The sequence below is a fragment of the Camellia sinensis genome, chromosome 3, assembly GCF_055761805.1.
Source record: "Camellia sinensis isolate YWXY chromosome 3, ASM5576180v1, whole genome shotgun sequence".
Taxonomy (NCBI): Eukaryota; Viridiplantae; Streptophyta; class Magnoliopsida; order Ericales; family Theaceae; genus Camellia; species Camellia sinensis.
Genome location: NC_138963.1, coordinates 72,478,567 through 72,501,997, shown reverse-complemented (window position 1 = coordinate 72,501,997; position 23,431 = coordinate 72,478,567). Strand labels below are relative to the sequence as shown.

General features: G+C 32.0%; 1 pseudogene across 1 annotated transcript; it reads left to right on the top strand.

The window, feature by feature from the left end:
• The first annotated feature begins 16,986 nt into the window (after nt 1-16,986).
• On the top strand, nt 16,987-19,510 carry LOC114292601 (putative serine/threonine-protein kinase SIS8; annotated as a pseudogene). Its single transcript, XR_014363351.1, has 8 exons — nt 16,987-17,709; nt 17,829-17,878; nt 17,919-18,120; nt 18,159-18,254; nt 18,461-18,529; nt 18,607-18,656; nt 18,766-18,942; nt 19,331-19,510. The product of XR_014363351.1 is annotated as a putative serine/threonine-protein kinase SIS8 (transcript).
• Nucleotides 19,511-23,431: the final 3,921 nt, after the last annotated feature.

The following is a 23,431-nucleotide window of genomic DNA, read 5'->3' as shown; positions in this document are numbered from 1 at the left end:
CTACCACCTACCACCCGCCACCGTCACCCACCCACCCACCCACCACCACCATCCGCCACCACCCGCCACCTACCTGCCACCACCACCACCACTGCCACCCCCTCGCTACCACCCACCATGCGGCACCGTCACCCACCCACCCACCACCACCACCCATCCGCCACCACCCGCCACCACCATCTACCCACCACCCACCGTCACCACTTTTCACCACCGTCTTCCACCACCACTTGCCACCACTTGTCATTTCTCACTCTTTTTTTATATTTTTAATTTTTTTTAAACATTTTGTCAATTACTAAACGCGTTTATAGTTTATGTTTTTTTTAAAAATAAACAAAAAATAAACAAAAATCAATTTATAAAATTTTTATAAATATAAACAGAAAACGTAAACGTTATCAAATATACGTGATGTATTATATTATTAGTTATAATTTATTATGATATTATTTTTATTATAATTTTTTTATATTATATTGGCGTTTAATTATAACCGAATTGTTTTTTAGTTGGGACATCATATATAGGGGAGTTATGCGTACATCATAATAAATAAATTTATAGTCTAATAGGTTATATGAGAATTAATAGTATTTTTCATCAAATATTGTTTTAAAAAATGACTAATTATTTATTGTTAGTAACAGTTTAAAATTTTTTGTCACAAAAAAAATACTACTAATTATAAGTTTTAGTGGCGGTTTAAAAAAAAATCACTAAATCTTAATTTTCAATGACAATTTGAAAATTTCGTCACAAAAAAATCACTAATTATAAGTTTGAATAACAATTTATAAAAATCGTAATAAAAAAGTCACAAATTGTCAATTTTTAACGATATATGTAAAAAATCGTCACAATAAATTATTTTTAGTGACATTTTTATTATGACTTATTTTCAATAAGATTTGATAAGAATTATGTTCAACTATTGTGATCTATTGATAATTTATTCTTCATACATATATTAGGTCTCATTTGGGAACATATTATTTTAGTAACTTTTTGATTTTTTATAAAAAAAATATTTAAAAAAATAGAGAGAGTGATTTGATAACTTATAATAATTTTTTTATTTTTTTTGGCTAAAATTAAATATGGTCAAAGGAGAACTTAGTGTTAAGTTATAAACCCTAAAACCTAAGGTGTAGAATAGCATTACCCTGAAAAACAGGCAAAAGAATCGAGTGGACGACACAACACCCTGTCAAACATGATGAATGAATCAGTAATTCTCCACAAGCCCCGCAACTCCCCAGACACCCACCACCCCCAGACCCCAGAGCATTTGTGACAGAGAGGGAGGAGTGAATCAGTAATGCTGCACACCCCCCACAACTCCCCAGACCCCATAGCAAGAGAGAGAGAGAGGGGAGGGAAAAAAAATATATATATACATATATATATATATATATATATAATGAGTGATTATAAATTAATTAAGGATTATGAAGTCATCAAAAATGGGGTCTCAAACCTTTTTTATGAATGAATACTATCAAACATTGTTGAGTGAATTTAATGCTTGGGAATGTTAGAACGGCACGTGGCCACCAACATGTTCTAAATATGGCCCCAGTTTTTGTACCCTGTGGTGTGGCAAGTATTGAGAATTTATGGTCATTTATTCTGTTCGTGTACGGGTATATTATTGTTGTTATGGCAGATATTTTTTGCTAATTTTTTTTTTTTAAAAAAACAACATTTAAAATTTAAATTGTGCTACTTAGATTGATATAAATTCATTTAGAATGATTTAAATAAATATATTTTTTGATTTTTTATTAAAAAATATATAAAAAAAAGAGAGGTAATGTGACATAAAAAAGATAAAAAAAATAAAAAATATACATATATAATATATCCCAAACAGTCCAAAATCGTAGCTACTTATTAACAATATAAAAGGTTAATCAAATTAAGATCTCTTCAATTATTAGCGAGCATTACTTTATCTACTTATTTATGAATTCATACATATTGACCCTTATAAAACTGTATCATTTTCATTTCTTCGCACCACCTTCAAAAAGGATGTAATTATATGATTTTTATAATATGTCACTTTCACCTCTCCATACCACCTTCAAAATGGGTGCATTTATAAGATTTTCATAATTGAAGAAGCATATATATATATATATATATATATAGATTCATAGATAAAGAAATAAAATAATACCCGTTAATAATTGAGGAGGTGTTGCTATAATTAGCCTTTTATGTTGTTATTAAGTTGCCACGATACATCAAGTTTAATAACTACTTTAAAAATATATTTTTTCTGAGTGTTTATCGTTTTAGATATTTTTTTTGGTTACTATCATATGTTTGACAGAGTCTTACTTCACAAGAAAGACGGACGGAAAAAATGTTTTGGTGAACAATTTTTTAAAAATGTTAAAAATAAGTTATTTATTAGTATTGAAAATTGTGTAAACAAAAAATTATATATAATGAAATATGTAAAAGTGTTTTGAATTATATATAAAAAAAATCGAAATTATAAATATTTTAACATTTTATAAGACTTATTTAAAAAATTCTTCAAAGAAATATTATGAAGAGTTTGATAGAACAAAGGATGGAAGATAAAAGATAAAATAATAATAATAATAATAATAATAATAAATTGAATAGATGTTGCTTAAGTGGGCTGCCCACTTCGCCAGAAGTGAGATGAAGAGCATTTCGAAAGCAACTCTTAAGTATATCTAATAATCTCTTATCAAAATAATAATAATAATAATAATCTCTTTTTTCAATTAATAATTTTACTCATTTTTTATCTATTCAAATTTATAATTTAAACACAATATAAAAAAAAAAAAAAAACTTTGAAAAGTCTCGTGAGGTCTTCGTAAGGGCTATTTTGATGGCACAATTTGATTTTGTTTTTTAGGTGAACTGATCGACTGAGACTAATTAAAATTAATTTTTTCTTATGATAAGATGTATTTCGGCTTTAAAATTTTTATTAGGTAGTGTTTCCATTATCTTTTTTCATTTATCCTGAGTGAGATTTTATAAATTTTTTATTAAATCTTTCCGGTGCTAAATTTTTCATCAACCATTGAACTGAACTATATATTACACCCCTAAATCTCCATGGGTAGATGAAAATAATTTATTTACACACCAGCATAACACACAAAATGCGATTGGTCTAATTAGGTGGATCTTATATCCAAAAAATGCAATGCTCCACCAAAAATGGTAGGCCTCACTATTCTTAACCAATCAAAAAGTTCATCGTTCACACACTCTTTAAGTGTGTGAACAAAATCAGATTCATGAGTCGATCATTAAAAAAACAAAAAAGTGAAACTTAATCCAGAGGTCTATTTCTAGATCTTCTGATCCTAATGCTTAAATCTTTTAGGGCCATAAAAACAATAACAATATGGAAGACTATATTAACTTTAGGTCCATGTCCTCTCCAATTCGAAATGGACTGGACGGTATTTGTAACACCCTCAAATTTAAGTACATAAACCAATCATTGAGACATAAACATATATTTATTTATCAGAGCATTCATTATAAAAGTATTACATGTTGACAAAAAAAGTAAATGCCCTACGGGCTTACAACTTTCCAAGTCAATACTTGGTTACAACAAAAGAGAGTTCTAACTCTTAACATATTAAGTCCTTGGCTTGAGTTACATGCAATACAAAAGATAATTACAAAAATTAAGCCTTCAGCTTCTAAACCTCCCAAGCTACATCCTTGGAGGCGACATATCACCTGTACCCGAAAATGATATCCCATATAGGGTGAGCCAAAAACCAGTAAAGATACGCTAAATCAAATATGAGAAATAATTAAAACATTAGCATTTGATTAATGTTTAACTCATATAAACCAACGTACATCTCTTCCATGTCCAATCTATATTCACAATCATATTTCAATCATTTTCCGTTTCATTATCCAAATCAATTCATAGATATGGTTCATTGTTTATCTGAACAGTTCCGAATGAGACTACAACTCATACTATCAGCACTTCAATCATATTCAATTCAAAATGAGGCTACAGCTCATATTATTAATACTTCAATACTTCCATTCCAAATGAGATTACAACTCATATTATTAACACTTAAATACTTTAATTTATCTACGTTATGCAAACGTAATTAAGATTTCGGGACTTTTACCCTGGACACTCCGGCCAACTTAATTATCAATAGAGTCCATCCCCTATCTCCTCCCGAACAAGTTTGAGAGTACATCCCCTATCTCCTCCCAAACAAGATACATATGCAATGTATTTATACGTTTTATCATATACAATGATCAATTCAGGCACATATTCAATGTGTTAATTCAACAGTCATATTCAATGACATAACTTATAGCGATCCCGGTTTTTCCTTCCTTTGTATACTGTATTCTGGACTTGGTTCCGTGGACTTGTTTTTGTATCATTATCACTTCTAGCCTTTACTCTTTGTATTAGGGTCTTAGGTTGTGATGGGCAGGTTTAGAACAGGTTGGTTGCACTTTGAAACCAAAAGGTGATGCCCAGATTTTGACCTTCACGCTCGAGCGGAAGTTTTAACGCTCGAGCGGGCTCTTCGTTGTTGCTTATACGCTCGAGCGGGAGTTTTGACGCTCGAGCGTGTTTTTCCATCTCCCAGTACTTTACTCTGCAGTCCCTCCGCTCGAGCGGAGAGTTTGGCGCTCGAGCGGGTACCATCGCCTGCAAAACTTCTGGAAGTGTGCAATCGACGCTCGAGCGGCTCTTTTCACGCTCAAGCGTGAGTCTGTGTCTGACGCTCGAGCGGGGATTTTCACGCTCGAGCGGGGAGTCGACTACATCAGTCCGAGATTTCACTTTTTGGATCACTTTTTGACCTACTTTTCTTTCTTAACTTTTAGAAAACCGCCCCTTGAGAGTCTCTCTCTCTTTCTCTCTCTCTAAACCTGCCTTCTCTCTAAGAATTGATCTACCTAGGGTGAGTATCTAACCTTGGTCCTTTATTAAAAAGATAGAGTGAGTCAAGGGCTTTCATTCAATCTGAACGTTTGGTGGTTTGGAGCACTTTGAAATTTGGGTATTCATCTTCGTCTTCTCCATTCGGGTTATTTTCTTCGAGGTAGGGATTTCCTACTCCATCCTATAAGTTTTGTTCTAAGTTTTGGTATTTTGATATGTTGGGAGTACTTTGGTAATTTTGGGAAAAACCCTAGTTGTATTAATAAATTAATTTGTATAATTAATTTAAGGAAATTGGGGAAATTGGTTAAATGCATGAAATTGAGGAATTCATTGATTAAATGGTGTAGTTGGATAATTAAAATCACTCGCCTATTGAATTGCTGATATATTTATTTCCAGTCTAGAAATAACTGTTTTGGGCTATCGGTGGAGGATAGTCGTGTTTGTTGTAGACATTGCATGTGGATTAGGGAAAATTGAAACTAATCAATTTGTTTAAGTCATAAATTTAGACTATTGAATTAATACAGAAAATACATGTATTGATTGAGTATTGCATATGCATTTTGTTTGGGAGAAGATAGGGGATGTACTCCACGGTTTAGGGGAAGATAGGGGATGGACCTCTAAACCGGATTTTGTTTGGGAGGAGATAGGAGATGGACTCCATTAGCATCACTATTATGTGTGCTTATTATATTGAAGTGTTTTTACATGTTATTGATACAGCACTACAATGTGTATCAAACGGGAAGTATGAAGTGTTTTGATATGAGCCTGAGTCTCATTTGTTTTGTTGATATTGAAAGTAATGTGAATATGATATATAGTTCACTGTTGTAAGTTTGGCCAGGTTCTGAGCCATGTTGATAATAATGGAAAGTGAAATGTGTCCTAGACATTAGTGTCATGCGACTGTATAATGATACAATTGATTATCTTGGTTAACCATCTATTGAATGCTATAGCTTTATTCAATGCTTATATTTGGTTTAGTATTTTTCTACTGGGCTGTGGCTCACCCTTTATGGGAACATCATTTTCAGGTTCAGGTGATAAGCTACCTCTAAGGACTTAACTTAGAAGGAGTTGGAGTTGAAGACTCTGTTTAGTTTAGTTGTTATTTATTTATTTGATATTACATGTAAACATTCAAGCCTAGGGCTTTGTTTGTATTTGAGTTAGAACTCATATTCTGTGTCCAAGTGTTGGCTTGGAAAGATGTTAGCCCGTAGGGCATTTAATTTGATGTTACATGTAACGCTTTTATTTAGTAATACTCTGATAAATGAATTAATGAATTGTTTTCTTTAAATATTGCATGTCAATGATATATATATATAATGGGTTAATTTTGAGGGCGTTACATAACTCAGTTGATTAGTTTTAATTCACCTAATCATCATGCGGTGTCTACAACAATCAAGACTATCCTCCACTGATATTCCAAAGCAATTATTTCTAAACAGATAAATAAATATATCAAACAGATAAATTATCAACATTTTCATAGGTGAGTGATTAATCAATCCAACTACACCATTCATTCTCATAGCTTCCCAATTTCATAACTTTCAACTCAATTTTATATTTCTATAACTTTCCCAAATTAATTATACAACTTAATTAATCACATTTAATTAGGGCATTTTCCCCCCATTTCTCAACTTTAGCCCTAAGGCTCAATTTCCTCAATCTTACATCGATAATCCCATTTTCCAAGGTCTCACATATACATTGAGCTTAACAATTGAAAACCCCTCTTTTATAATTTCAAAACAAACCCTAACTTTCTCAAAACTCCCAAACAATGCCATCTATATGAAATACCCAACATTTATGTCAAAACTTATAGAAAGAAGTAGGTTATTATAACAACCACGATCCGCAATTAGTCACAAATCCGTAATTAAGGATGTTAATTAAGTGGATTAAACAAATTCGGTGTTTATTATGTATTTTTGCATGATCTTTGACTTTCTATATGTTACTTGTGAAAATATTTGTTTGGAACTCTGCTTTAATATGAAAATTGAAAGTCTTATCAGCATCCGAAATTGGAATTGGTTACATGAATGTGTTATTTGGAATTTTTAGAACCATATGACAAATTTTATTAAAAACTGATTCAGTCTGATTCGTTAAGTTGCGTTTGGCAAGCCTTATGTTCTAATTAATGTATTTTAGCATCATAGCTATATATATGAGTCCCTTAAGCTCATTGAGCTCATTTTCTCACATTCTTTGAGTGCAAAATTCTGGAGATTTATTTTAGAGAGAGAAAGTGTGCAATTCTAGAGAAAGAGAAAAAGAGATTGAAGGAGAATTGAAGATCTTGGCTAAGATTCATCAAAACTAAGCTAGAGCTAGATTAATTTAAGACTATAGGTATGAATTCAACCCCTAATTTATGAATCTAAGTTATCAACATGAAGATTATGTGTTTAAATGTGTACATTGAGCTTAGAATAAGGAATTGGGTTACATTTCATACATGCATGCCCATGTAGGTGTTAATTTACCATGTTAGCTATGAGTTTCCTCAAGTTAGTAAGTCAATCCCATGTTTTTGAAGTCTTGAAGGAGAATTTGGATGAGAAACCCACATGCATGCATATTTATATGGAGTTTTGACATGTTGAGTTTGATTTTGAACATCTAAATTATTATGGTAAGTTATTTGGTACATGCATGTTGGAATTACCATGTTTAATCACTTGAATACATGTTTTGAGAAGGAATTTCTTATATGCATGGAGCTTATGAGCTCAATTTGCTAGTTTCATGAGTTTTGAAGAAAAGAATTTGAAAGATTTCACATGCATGTTTTGCTTCTTGAATTTCAAGATGAATTGTGAGCTTTTAGCAAATTCTTGGGCCATGATTTTATGAAATGATCTTTAATTCTTCATATTTTACAAGTTTACTATGTTATCTCAAGTTTTGGGGCCCAAAAGATATGTTTTGAAGAGTTGAATTCGAGTTTTGAGCTTGGTGATCAAATCTAGAAATTCCAGAATTTGCATCTACGCTCGAGCGTAGGAGTTCACGCTCGATCGACCACTCTGAGTACGTGCACTTCCGCTTGAGCGACCTGAAGTACGCTCGAGCGTGAAATGCAAGCTCCCAAAAGTTTCATATCTTTGCAGATCGCTCGAGCGAAGGAAGCAGCGCTCAAGCGACCACTCACATTTTGCATATCCGTTCGAGCAAGGAAAGCTACACTCGAGCGGGGACCCTGTTTTCAGAAATTTGACTAAGTGTTTTCCAACGTATTTTGGCACCCTCATTGCATCTTAGGTATTCCTAAGACTTAATTAAGCCATGGTAATGAGGTTATGGATTAGAAACACACTAAGAAAAGGAATGTGCTAAGTTAAGAGTTATAAGTGTGTGTTTTAAGCAATGTGATAAGAAAGAATAAGAACCATTGTAATGAAAGCTAAGACGTGATGGCCACATGAATTCGTAATGACAAGATATGCTTGTGTTATGTATTTTGTGATTGTTGGTCAAGACTCGAGGGTTGATTGACCGTTTACAGGAAACCACTGTGAGTAACATTTCTATAAGAATATATTGATATGAATTATGTCCCAAACAAGCTATGATTTCTGAAATGATATTGTTTACGTGAACGAATGTCCTATGATTGAAATCTATTATGGCATCCATAGATAGTCCCAGGTCATGAGAGACGGCATGTAAATACGGGTCCATGACATATATGTGATTACGAGATCTCGTTAGCCACTTCATTGTGGTGATATGTGTTTAATCGGTATCCGGAACCGATTACTCTAGTCGGAAGACGATATGTGATGTGTTCTATGGGATGTACCATTATTATGTTCAGATACAAGAATGTTTATGCTATGATCTATTTCATGCTTATGACAAGTTCGGATTTCGTTCACTAACTCCTTTACGTTAATGTTATTCACTGGACTTTAGCTCACTGTGTGTATATATATATGTATAGGTGGGCATTTTGGAGATCATGCCTGAAGGCTTTTGTCTGGATCTGTGTTCTGTTGTCAGCCAACCATTGTGCCTCACGTGGAGGTTCCTGAAGTGTCACGTGTTTCAAGTTCTATTGTTTCTGTGCATGAGAGTTGTTTGTTTTTGTTGGCTGTACTTAAGACGCTATTATGTGTGTGGGTATAATGTATGATTAACTACTGGATATGTATATAAAGTTTTAAATATTATGTTTCGTATAAGTCAGCACAACTTATTGGACAATCAGATTTGTGTATTTGTTTCCGCTAGCCTCTTAATTTGTTAATCAGTTCAGAGACCTTTGGTAATCCAAGGATTACTGGCTGGTTATGGTGCTAAACCCATAGAGGCGGGTTTGGGTCGCGACAGTTATCCCTACATCCATTTTCGGAGCTCAAAGGAGAAGAAGGAAGAAACTCAAAGTGCTCCAAATCCAACCTTTTTCGGATCAAAGTGTAGCCCAAGCAAAGCACTACATTTTCTTCAAAGAGACTAGGGTAGAGACACCCAAGAACTAAACGTATTTCTAGAGAGAAGGTGTATGTAGAGACAGTGTGTGACGGATCTAGGGTTTTGAGGAAAAAAGTGATGAAAAAGTGAAGTAGAAACACGTTGCTGCAACTGATATACTCGAGGCTCGCTCGAGCGAAGAAGTGGTCGCTCGAGCGACCAGACATAACAGACACCTCGCTCGAGCGCAAGAAGTGTCGCTCGACCGAACAATGCGAAGCTTCAGGCCTATAACCTAGAAGTACGCTCGAGCGCAAGAGTACTCGTTCGAGCGAAGAAACTCAAAACATAATCCTCGCTCGCTCGAGCGAAGAAATACAAGTTTCAGGTCAAAAAGAGACGCAGACGCATGCTCGAGCGCAAGAGTTCTCGCTCGAGCTAATAGACACACCACTCAAACCTCACTCGAGCGAAGGAACCCTGGCTCGAGCGAATAAAGTAAAACCCAAAGCTCGCTCGAGCGACAAAAGCCTCGCTCGAGCAAAGAAACCAAAATCTGGGCAGCAATTATTTGTTCCAACACTCAACCAACCTGTTTCAAACCTGCTCAACACATCCCTAAACTCAAATACAAAGAATTTAAGGACGAAGATAAGATAAAGACAACAACAACCATGACGGAACCCAAGTCCAGAATATAATAAACAATTGAGGGAAAACCGGGATCGCTATAGTATTATTGGGCCACGGTGGGCCTAATTCTGAACCCATCTCGATGATCTAAACTGTTCAATGTACAGAGTTTATCAAGTATATCATCTTACAAAAAATCACGTTAATTGGATATCAATAGCCATTTGTTCAGCTTGCATTTGTTTCAATGACAATTCCAATTAACGTGATTTTTTGCAAGGATGATGTGCTCAATGACCTGTATACATTGAATAGTTTAGATTTTCAAGATAGGCCCAAAATCGGGCCCACCATGGCCCAACAACATTGTTCAGTCCGAAATCAGACTAGAGAGAAGCTACATCCTTAACTTTATTTGCTCAATTGTCATCTATCTATCCAAATGTCATATGTTTCCACGTGTCACAAATCTACTAACATATATATCTATGTGTCACTCATTTGTCCCACCTATCTATCCACCTATTCTATCTACATGTTCAAATCATCACAGCCGTTGCTACTCCCGCCCATCGACAATGACTTTTTCAGCCACCACCGATGCTGACGATGGTGCTGTGTAAGGGTGTAACAACACAAGAGTGAAAAATGGAAAGAAAAATTATTCAAAACAATAATTTGTCTTTTTTAACAATTTTTTTAATTAATATACCCGTACCAATAAAAAATCAATCACTGGACCTAAAGTCATAGACACTCATAGAAAGGAACTTTTCATCAATTTTTTTAAAAAAATTAGAGTAAATTACATTGATCTCCCTTGACAATTAGAGAAAATATAGTATAATCCACAATTTTAATATAATTATACTGACCTCATTTGAATTAAGGTTAAAAACACTGAAACTATGTAGGTGGTGTGAATACAAAAAAATAAACAATAAAATACATATTTCAGTATAAAAAAGTATGACAATATTATTTTTTCAACTATATGACTGACAAATTATTAATAAAAATAAGGTTAAATGTTATATGATATAAAACTTTAAAAGAACTTAATATAATGGTAAAACTATAAGGCTTATTATATTTCTTGAAACCTTAGACTTCGTTTGTTTAGAAAGAAACAGAAGATAGAAAATAAAAATGGTAAAAAATGAAGTGAAAGAAAAGAAAAAGAAATGAAAATTTATTTTCAAACATGTATTTAAATAGATGAAAAAAATTGTAAGAAAATAATGGGAAAAAAAATATAGGGAGTTGTGGAGAAAAATATAAGTAAAAAAGAAAACAAAATAAATCTTGTCAAGATTTGTGAGAGAAAATAAATTTGAGTTGGATAGAAAATTTTAATTTCCATTACTTTCTAGGACTCTTTATCTAAACAAACACATAATTTTTTTCATTTTTTTATTTTTCTTTCACTTTCGTGTATTATCTATCTAACCAAACTGAGCCTTAGGGTAAAAAATAATATTTATGTGACAATCATAACCATAAGACTTTATCATATTTATCTTCAAATAATATAGACAAATGTAATTTTAAAATAAAATAATAAATTTTAAAATATGAATATGATAATTAATACAACTTTTTTTTTAAATGAATAATTTGACAAATGAGTTAAAAAATGAACTGGCCAAATAATCTTATTTGTCTCATTATACTGATTACACAAGGATCCTAATTCATTCCTAGATATATCGATGCCTTGTTGTACAAGCAATCTTTTGAGTCCTATGAATACAGGTTTGATTTCTGTAATAATGAGGCCTCGTTTGGCAAGAGGTTATTTTAGCCAATTAGTCAAAAAGTTACTAAATTAGCCAAAAAACCAACATCCCATACCAAAAAGTCAAAGATTCTCTTTTCTCTCTACTTTTTGCACATCTTTTCGTAATTAGCCAAAAAGTCATCCCAAACATACAAGTTTTTTTTACCTATCTTTTTAGCCAAATAGCCAAAAAGTTACTAAATTAGCCTGTTCCCAAACGAGGCCAGTCTCTTTGGAAATGTGTGAAGCCGAGATGGGCAAAAGATTATTGAAGTTCGGTTTATTTATTTTCATGAATTTTAAAATATTTTTAAATTTAACTTATTTATGATTGTAAAATGAACTTTAATCAAGTTCAAATTGAATTGAGTAGTTTGAAATTCGAATTTTTATAATACAGAGCAGTAGTTCGTTTAAGCCTTTGTTTGGGAAGTGGGTTAGCTTTTTAGCTTTTTGGCTTTTTTGGCTATTTTAGCCTGGGCTTAAAAGCTTGGTTTGGGAAGGCTTTTTGACTTTTTGGCTTTTTTGAGTTTTTTTGTGAGAGAAGAATGTAATGATTATAGGTTGGATGTGATGTTTTATTTGTTATGGCTAAAATAGCCTATTTTGTTTTTTGTGGCTAAAATAACCAAAAAAGCCCAAACCATGGCTTCCCAAACGAAGCCTTTGAAAATTTATTTGTTTAGTTTTGAGTTTTTAAATATGATTTTTAATTTTTTTTTGATTTTTTTTATTTCGGTATTTTTGTATTTTTCATAAACTTTTTATAATCAACTTGCTTAACTTTTTAGATGCACATGACCCATATGCACCAAAAAAAAATACAAAAATTAGTATACTTTCATAATTCTTTTGTATTTATTATTTTTTTTAGATTTCTTCATAAATATTTTATTTTTTAGAGTTAGGTAGGTCTAAAAAAAAAATTTTAAATGACTAAAATATATATTAAAAAAATCTCACTAAAGAGAACAAAATATGAAAAATAAAAAATTCAAAAACTATTTATAAACTAAAAATAAAATAAAATGAGTTTTAAATTCTATTCAAATTTAACTTATTTACATAATAAATTGAATTTAAATAATTTTTTAATGAGTGAAACATGAATCAAACAACAGTTTGAATTTAGGATAAATTACACTGGCCACCTTTGAGATTTTTTAAAAAATATAATAAGTCACATAATTTTGACATAATTACACAAACTTCCTTTTTAATAAGCTAAATAGATCGAAATTAATGCAAATAGTGTAAAAATAAAAAGATAAATAAAATAAAATATACATTGGAGTGTTTTGAGAAGATGGTAAAAAGCTTTCTTTTAGCTTTTTACCAAGCTTTTTGACTTTTTTAGAAAGTGATTTGAGAAGACGGGTAAAAGCTGCTTTTGGCATTTTTGAATAATATTTATTTATGATGTCACATCACAATAAAATGACCAAACTATCCCACCTAATTTAGAAAATTTACATTTTCATCCATGTATAACTCATAATAATATAAAGGATATAATTATAATTTTATATGAAGCGTTTTTAGACTTGCCAAATGACTCCATAACTAAAAAAGCCATCTAACTTTTATAGCTCCCAAGCTACAAATGCAGCTTTTAACCTAACTTGCCAAAAGACCACATTGTCATGTAAAATGAATGATAACATTATTTTTTTATTCATATAATTATCAAATTATTGATGAAAATAGAGCTATATAGGTGTCCAGTGAATTAAACTTTAAAAGAATTTAGGCCTTGCTTGTTATAAACAAAAAAATTCAAAAAATCACTATCTTATTTAAGTCACATCACCTCTTTATCACATCACTTCAAATTCAACCTATACTCAATTCATATTTCATAAAAAGTCAAAAAATACACTTATTTAGATCATCCTAAATAATCTCTTAGTATGATTATATTAAAATTGTCTTTTTTTTTTTTTTTTGCCCTTACAAAACTCGAGGTCATGTGTAATGTATTCAAAATTTATTTTACAATGGCTTATTTTGGAAAGATGGTAAAAAGTGACTTTTTGGCTTTTAACCAAACTTTTGACTTTTTTAGACAAATGATTTGGGAAGTTGGTAAAAAGTGACTTTTGACTTTTTTTGATTAATATTTGTTTATGATGTCAAATCATAATAAAACACTACAAGAAAAATGAGGTTTAATGGCGTTTTTTTTACGGCGTTTTTTAAAATGTCACTTTCCTTAATTTTTAGCGACGTTTTATAACCGTCACATATTTTTTAATTAAAACTACACCGTTTTATAATTGAAGGCGTTTAAACACGCCTCCAAATGCTGTGGATACACGCGCTTCCTCCCTGCTCTTTTTGAAACCCTTATTTTGATTCCGTGTGAGAGAAACTTAGAATGCTACAACTCTCTCTCTCTCTCAACCCTTATAAGCACATCTCTCTCTCTCTCTCTCTCAACCCTCTCGACGCTCCATCGAAGCTCCATCTGCACCCGCGATTTCGAAGCTTCAGAGCGATTTCGAAGCTCCATCGCCACCACCATCTGCTCTCTCTCTCTCAATCTCTCTCTTGATTTAGATCTACTAAGCTCCATTTTGCCAAATTTCGAGGTAGCGAGATCCACCGTCTCTCTCTCTCTCTAGATCCATGAAATCAATAGAGAGATCTATGAAATCAATGTTTGAAGCCATTCTTACTTGATCCTTATTTGCAGGGACTCAGAGATTCGGTGATTTCAGAGTGATTTCGATTTCGAAGCTCCAGCGCCACCATCATCTGCACCTGCGATTTCGATTTCACTAAGGTGTGCTCCACCGTCTCTCTCTCTCTCTCTATATATATATGTATATATATATACCTACACTTTCTCTCTCTAAAACTCTCTCTTCTCGTCTTCCAGAAGCTCAGATCTGAACTCTGAACTTTAATCGGTACTCTCACTCGCTCTATTTCTTTCGAATTTTGCTGCATGTATAACATTTGAGTTCTTGGATTTGTGATTCAAAACTCCATCTTCAAATCCCTCTTTTCTCTCATTTCTTATCTGTATATATATATATATATATGTATGTATGGTTTGATTTGTGTTCTCAGTCTCAGATTGCATCTTATAAAGAGGGGTTCGGTTTGATCTTGTTCATTTCCTTGCAAAAATAAAAAATAAAAAATGCCATCACTTATGTTTTTAAAATAGAGGCTAGAAAAGTTTCCACTTTTTGATGTTGAGAATCATGTTGCAGATCATGGATATGGTCCAAAGAGGAGAGAAGCCTCCTAACATCAGCGTAAATTCACTCCTAGTCTCTATATTTGGTTTTTCTTGTTGGGTATTACTGCCGATCCTCTCTCTTTCTGGGTTTCTTTCAGGAGATAAATGATCTACCACCCAATCCTAATGAGCCATTACCAAATCCACACTCTGCACCAAGAGCTAAGGTTTGTTTTTGAGTGTTTCATTCTATTACAATTTCCATTTTTAGTTTTTCCTGCAATTATTTCAGAGTTGCACAGACCATTTAGTGTGGGAGGTTTTTTATTTTTTATTTTTATGAATATAGGTTTTTGAATAAGTATATTTTTTTAAATTTTTTTATTCTTTGAATACTACAATCTTCCTTTCACCAAGCCCAGGCCACTCCACTGACTTCAATGCCCATCACTGTAAGTCTGTAATAGGCAATCACACTCTATGAATCTGAATTATTGATAACTATAGCTCAACTAATAAGTTGATTGTCAAAATCTTAGCTGATCTAGTTATTTATTGATATCTAATTTGGCTTGGAAGTGTGCCACCAAGTTGTGTGCTATTTTTCTGAATCAGGAGGCGGAACGGATGCTAATGGTGGGAGACTGGGGATGCACACAAGTGGGATTCAAGAAGTACAAGAGGAGTATTAATGAAGAGAACTGAAGAGGGATTTAATGATTTGATCTGCTTAATATAAGGTATGGATATCAAATAGTTCCACCCGGAGTAGAAAAATAATTGCTAAGGATATGTTTTCTCATTCTAAAATCTCTCACATTTGTTTTGTACTAGTAATATAGGCCATTTGTGATGAATAAATATTAGATAATGAAGTTTAGTTATTTGTTGTTTCTACTCATCCATGTAGATCAAAGATTTATGGTATGCTCATATATCTACACTATATATAAAGTGAACAAGTCACTTGGCGTCCAAGCCGCCTTCTTATACCAGGTGTCCCTTATTTCTCTAAGAGAATATAAAAAATTAAATATTGAGGCCGTGAAAAGGACTTGAACCTAAGATCATTAGTTTGGTAAGCAACACTTCTATACTCTATATATATATATACACTAGTGGTAATGTACGTGGATTTTTGTTGTTGTCATTTATGAAATATTAAAAAATAAAAAGGAAAAGAAAATTAAGGAGACCTAAAATAAGGAAATAGAAAGAAAAAAAAAAAAATCTTTCCATCTAAATCCATAATTGGTGTTCATCTTATTAGTTCTATAATATCATGTAAATTTTGTGATAAATCCTCGAATGATGTTTTTAGTTTACATGCAAAAAAGCATTCAGATCCTAAGTTTGTGTTTGTCTCATTAGTATGTGAAATTAATTTTGAACACCTTTTCAAGCATCAAAGAATATGAAGAATATAATTAGATCAATTTGAAGAGAGTAGCTAGTCTAAAATTGTCATTCAGACCAATTAGAAAATTGAGAGTCAGCACAAATTTTACTGACAATACCTTGATTTACTTTATACTTGTAATATAAAATTGTCACACAGATGCTTGATTTACTTGATACTTGTAGTATAAAATTGTAAATCAGACCAATCATAAAATTGAGAGTCCTCAGCTCAAATCTCAATAAAATTGTAAATTAGACCAATCATAAAATTGCACTTGATTTTAGAAAAAAATGGGACAGTGGTAGTATATATTTGTCAATTTCCTCTGTGGGACTGTTATAATTCTTTCAGAACAACGTGTATGCAGTCAAGTCATTTATTGTCAGATATATGTTGTTCTTTAGTAGCTGGATTTTTATTTAGAAATGGAGTTGATCTTCAAGGTGAATGCTGTGTGTTTTTTGCTCTTTCATCTTTCCTTCAATTTGTTTTCAGTGTCTTACAGAAAGAATTGTTATGGCTTTAAATGTTTTGAACAGAACACTTGGTAATGATATGGCTGATTATTGATTTGATGCAGTGAATACATTATTGATCTAATGGGTGCTCCGGGCACGCTAATTCCTGCTGAGGTTCCCAGTGATCATCTTCAAAATTCTGGGTTAGATACGAGGAGCAGTGCAGATTATGCTGAAACTATCAACAATTTCTGTCCGATGCTTGAAGAAGGAACTGGGACGGTGGCAGTTTCACCTGATCTTGATAAAGAAAATCAAACCCAGATGTTTGAGAATGAGTTTGGGAAGCTTCTTCCTGCACTATGTAGATCACGTGCAGAATTGTCAGGCACTAGTGGGAAGCGGTCACAAGCACAAAAGATGAAAGTTAAAGATGTTTCCAAGTACGTCATCAGTGCAGCAAAAAACCCACAATTTGCTCAGAAACTTCATGCAGTTTTGTTGGAGAGTGGTGCATCACAACCTCCCGATTTTCTTCTGGATATGAATCCTCGTGATCTCAGAGAAGTGGAAATGCATGAAAAAATACGTCTGTTAAATGGGGAAAAAGTGGGTGATGGGGCTCAAGATTATCCAGATATGTTCTTGTCAAACAATAAAATGTTGATTATACCCTCAACTGGAGTGGAGTCCTTTAATGGTGCTCATTATGACAGCAAACAAAAGCACTCTGTTGAGGATTTGACGGCAGAACGACTGGAGTTGGGTTCTACAGTCATTAATACGACACATCCATTACTTTTTGATGCTACAAGTGAAGGATCTGTTTTGCTTGGAATGGCACTGTAAGTTATATTTTAGATGCATTAGTGAATTTGATCGAACCTTTTGTCAATAGTTGCTTACAGAAATTATAGTTTACGACTCTCTATCTGGTGTAAAATGTGATTCCATGACAGGAAGTTGCTGTGAAGAAGTTCATGGACCAAGATATATCCAAGTGGTTGTCTTTTTAAGAATTGAACTAGACGACTGCTTGTTTGCTTTGTGCAGGTTGAAATCATGTTGAGGTTGAGACATCCTAATGTTGTTCTTTTCATGTGAGCAGTCACTCATCCACCAAATCTTTCTATACTGACAGAGTATCTTCCAAGGTTGATGTTTACTTTAAAGTCTTGTTAGAACTTATTGTTTCAAGAATTGATGCTTTTGTTCCGTTTCCATCAAATGTTTGCCTTCATGTTTTTAATGGTAACATAGTTTTAGAATCATTCTTACATAATAATAAGAAATGACAACTGGGTATAAATATAAGCCATCCTATTATTGTGCATCGAGATCTTAAGACTCCAAACCTTCTTGTTGATAAAAACTGGGTTGTTAAGGTTTGCTGAAATTAGAACTTGGCATTTGAAATCTCCCATTCCTTCCTTGATTATCCAATTGTTGCTGTATTTAATGTAATCTAGAAAATGCGTAGTTAACAATGCCGTGACTCACCATGGACTTCGTCTCTTTTACTAAGATCTAGACTTTTTCATGCTTAAGGATGTTTTTTTGAAACTTCTCTAATTTATTGTTGTCTCTACAGGTTTGTGATTTTGGCTTATCACGAATGAAGCACAATACTTTCCTGTCTTCAAAATCTACTGCTGGAGCGGTAATTGATGTCAGGATAGAATGTTATAGAATGTTATATTATATCAATTATACTGAAGTTGTGCCATTGAACTGCAGGCGGAATGGATGGCCCCTGAGGTTTTGAAAAATGAACCATCCAATGAGAAGTAGGTTTATTTTTTGTATTAGACTTGAAAGCCATGCTAGAGAGTTTAATTCATTTTTTAATGTTTCATGCAAGTCTTGCTGATAAAATAATTGCGGACTGGTTTGCAGGTCCGATGTGTACAGCTTTGGCGTGATGTTGTGGGAGTTGGCAACTTTACGTGTGCCATGGACTGGGATGAACTCAATGCCGGTTGTTGGAGCTGTTGGATTTCAAAATAGACACCTTGACATTACAGAGGAGATTGATTCAATGGTTGCAGAGATAATAACAGATTGTTGGCATTGGTAAGTCGTCAGTTTTGTACTTGTCTGTTTTGTTACTGGTACATTCACTACAGGAAATATGGGGTTAGGTGGCGTTTTTTTAACGGCGTTTCTTAAAACGCCATTGTTTCTAATATTTAATGGCGTTTTATAAACGTCTTCTTTTTCTGTAATTGAAACGGCGCCGTTTCAAGAATCAAAAGACGTTTTCAAACGCCTTGGAATGGTTTTTCTCCAGCTTCCTGTTTCACCTTTACTTTGAATCTGATAAAGCAAGTATAAGCGGAAAAGATTATAATTTGCAACAATTATTTATTGCTTTGTTCATGCTTTTGATACAATTTATTGCTTTGTTCTAGATTTTCTTTAAAAAGATTATAATTTGCAACAATTATTTATTTATCTGTAGGTCAAAAGGATAATTTTGCTGAAGGAAAGAGCTGATTCAAGATGTAAGAGGAATTTGCAACTCTTTTTTTTTTTTTTCAGCAGACCCAAAATTGAAATCTTGTTAGAATTTTTTTATTTTGTATTTAGTAAAATATCCAGATGTAAGAGGAATTTGCAGGTTATTTTGATTTTTTTTGCTATGTCGTGCTTTATGGTTTTGTACAAATTGGAATGTGAATAAATAAACAGCCCAACAGCATATTTTATATTAATTAAATTATGAAATAAAAAAAAGGTATTTTTAATTTTGTTTTCAAGTTTAGTTTATTATTTTAATAAACATCAATTATTAGTTTGACAGGTATTTTTTTTGTTCAACCATGTAAAATTAACAAAATTTAAAAATTAAAAAAAAGGGTTATGGCGGCGTTTAAAAAACGTCACTATATCCCACCTCAACCGCTAGATTTTAAAAATGTATAAATGACTATAACGGCGTTTTCAAAAACGTCGCTAAATATCATAGTGACGTCATACTACGGTTAGTAGCACATTTGGTGGCGTTTTAAAAAACGCCGCCTATAATAATATAACGACGTTTTTCAAACGTCATAAAGTTATAGCGACGGCCGCGTCATCGGCGTTTGGTACTAAACGTCATAAAAAGAATTAGCGACGTTTTTCGTATTTTTAGCGGCGTTTTTTAAAATATTTTCCAGCAGTGAAATGACTAAACTACTCCCATTTATTTAAAATATTTACAACTTCACTTATGTAACATATTTTGACCCATGAGGGGTAAAATTGTAATTTCACCTTGGCTAAAAACCAACTTCCCAAATGAAAAAAAAAAACCAAAAAAACCAACTTTTAACTTTTGTTACTAACTAAAAAAAGTGACTAAAAATTATGTTGCCAAAATAAGCCAACCTCTATCTAATAGCATCACAAGAAGTAGGAGAACATTACGGTGACGCTTCGATGACGTCGATATGGCGTCAATGATTCTGGACCTACGACCAAGCAAATCCAAATGCTTCTTTTTTTTTATTCAAGTAGTACTTATTTTTATGGGTTATTGAATTGGTTATAATTTTAAACTGGAGATTAAATTAAGATTCGTTTACAATCAAAATCAAAGTGAGACTAATTTTACACTCGATGGTATTAGTGACCTCAATAAAAGTTATGGGGATAAGATTCGGCCTTTTTATCGCAATTAATAGAAGAAAGAAATAATTACTCTACACTCTTATTTTTCGGATTTTTTTATTTTTACTGAATTTTTTTAATATTTTATGCAAATTTTTTACTTTTTAGACACACTTAACATAAATACACCTAAAAAGTAAAAAAATTGTAAAAAAAATCTTTTAAAAATTCACCAAATACCAAAAATACAAAAAAAATATAAGAATTTAGTACATTTTATATATTTTTATGTATTTCTTAATTTTTTAAAATATTTTTTCACAACTTTTTTACTTTTTAGACATATCTAAGTAAGGTGCACCTAAAAAAGTAAAAAAAAATGTTTAAAATTTTAAAAATATTTACTAAAAACAAAAAAATACGAAAAACAAAAAACTCAATTTTTAAAAAACTTAATTCAGAAAACTCAAACCAAACACAGTGAGCCTCTGTTTGGCAAGTTGGTTATTGGGCTTTTTTGGCTATTTTAGCCACAAAAGACAAAATAGGCTATTTTAGCCATAACAAACAAAACATCACATCCAACCCATAATCATTACATTTTTCTCTCACAAAAAAATTCAAAAAAGCCAAAAAGCCAAAAAACTCTTCCCAAACCAAGCTTTTAAGCCCAGGCTAAAATAGCCAAAAAAACTAAAAAGCCAAAAAGTCAACCCACTTCCCAAACGGAGGCTGAATAATAAGTACTAAACTAGATTAGTAGTTGAATGCTTTTGTTTGATTATGACCCTAAAAAACTATGGATATGGTGTTATTATTATGCGTGATGCACAACAGTAGTTGTTGTGCGATTTGTAAGAATTGTTTCAGATTTTATTTTGATAATTTGAATTATACAAATTTTAGAGATATCCAAAAGAATATATTTGTAAATAAAATCAAATTAATTAAATATCGATAATCACTTCATCAATATATATATATATATATATATATCAAATTAAATAAAAATGTAATTTGATAAAAGGATTAGCGATATTCGATTAACGTAATTTTTCTACAAACATAATCTTTTGATATTCTTTAAAATTTGAATAGTTTTAGATTATCAAAATAAAATCAAAACTAATCTCAAATACAACAATCATCATTGTGCATCAAGCTTAGCAGTGGCCCCAAATCCAAAAAAATATGTCACTGGTCGTAGTAATAATAATGATCATGGCAGCAAAGACGGCAAAGGGACATTGGTGGTGCAGTAATAGTAGAGTGGTGTTGGTATTAGTAGTGTTGATAAAAAATCTAATCTCAAAATCATCTTTACCCGCAAAAAAATAAAATTATTTATTTAAGTCAGTTTAATTTCCATTTTTTCATTTATTTTTTTGTAATATCAAACACTAAAAGATATAAAAATATTTTTCTAAAACCATTTTGTATCACATCAAACACAAGAAAATACAAATAATAAAAAATTAAAATAAATAAATAAATATAAAATATATATATAAAAAAAATTTCCATTCAAATAAAGCATGTTAGTTATAACCCCAAATAATATTTGATTACGTCTCAAAATAATGTTAACTTTGTTTTAATCACCCCATAGCTGGTGTATATGGTATGCAACAAATTGTGATTGTTTTAGCAACATTAATTGATTAAAATTAAGTTTATCCAAATAAGTAAAAAATTTAATGATAGTGTTATATATATCAATTAATGTACATATTAATGTTATATTATTATTGTTAAACTCACCTATTTTATAAATTATAAATATTTAAAATTTTCAAAATTATATCGTACCATCTATTAATATATTAATTAGTATACTAATTGATTATATAAAAAATAATTTTATTACTTTTATAAAGGGTAGAGACAATAAAGTCAGCAATTTCAACCCCACGTGAATGTCAATCTTGGGAGATTCAGTCCCACCATTTTTTTCACAACTAAACATTCCATAAAATTTCCAGATTACTAATTCAATTCCCAACTTTGAATTATTGGGATTTTTTTATCTTATTATGGGATATAGATTTTTTAAATTTAATTTACAGTAGTTCTTGTGTGTGTCAATTTCTGACTACACTGTCAATTGAGCACTCAATTAGAGAACACTGACAGAATAAATTAAGTTCGAACGACCTGTCACAAAAAGAAGAGATTTCGGCGGTGTTTCGTCTATCCGGGGGCATTTCGACGATCAAGTCAGTTATCTCTCACAGATAAAGAAAGTGTTTAACTCACTATTCAGAATAAAAAGCATACCTTAGACCCATGAGGGTGCCTCTCTTTTATAGCCAACACAAACCTAGTCTCAATAAAAGCCTAACTTCAACGGACTTAGAATTACTGCTAATCTTGGACTCTTAGTAGGATTGAGATAAATTCTCTAAGAGTCTTATCTTTATCCAAACTGAAGTCCTCTCCCATTCTAGGATTCTTGTCCCTTATCCGTTTATCCCGAATTCCAGTTTCTTCGTAGATAACCTCGGCCTAGCTAAAATCATCTTGGCGTCATGACCAGAATACGTGGCACCTCGGCTGACACTTCGGTGACACCTCGGCCACGTGTCGTCATTCAAAAATTATGTCCCCACAGTTCTATATCACCTAGGTGAACATGATATATGTAATGATACTATTTGATATAACTTATCTGAGTTGCTTATGATTTTTTATTTTAAGAGTCTATGATAATTGTTTAATATGACTTTTGCTTATAATTAATTAAGGAAAAATAACTTAAATAAATTAATTTTCAAAAACTAACTTAAAAATACTTTTAACTTTTATTTTTAAATTATTAACTTTTAAAATAACCAAACACATAAATATCTTTTTCAGTTCTTCAACTTCAAGCCGAAAGGCGATAACTAAGGTGGAATGTCACCTCAAACGTCAATTATTAGGTGCTAATCTAATGGGTACATATCACTTGTGAAGCATTTTTAGCCTC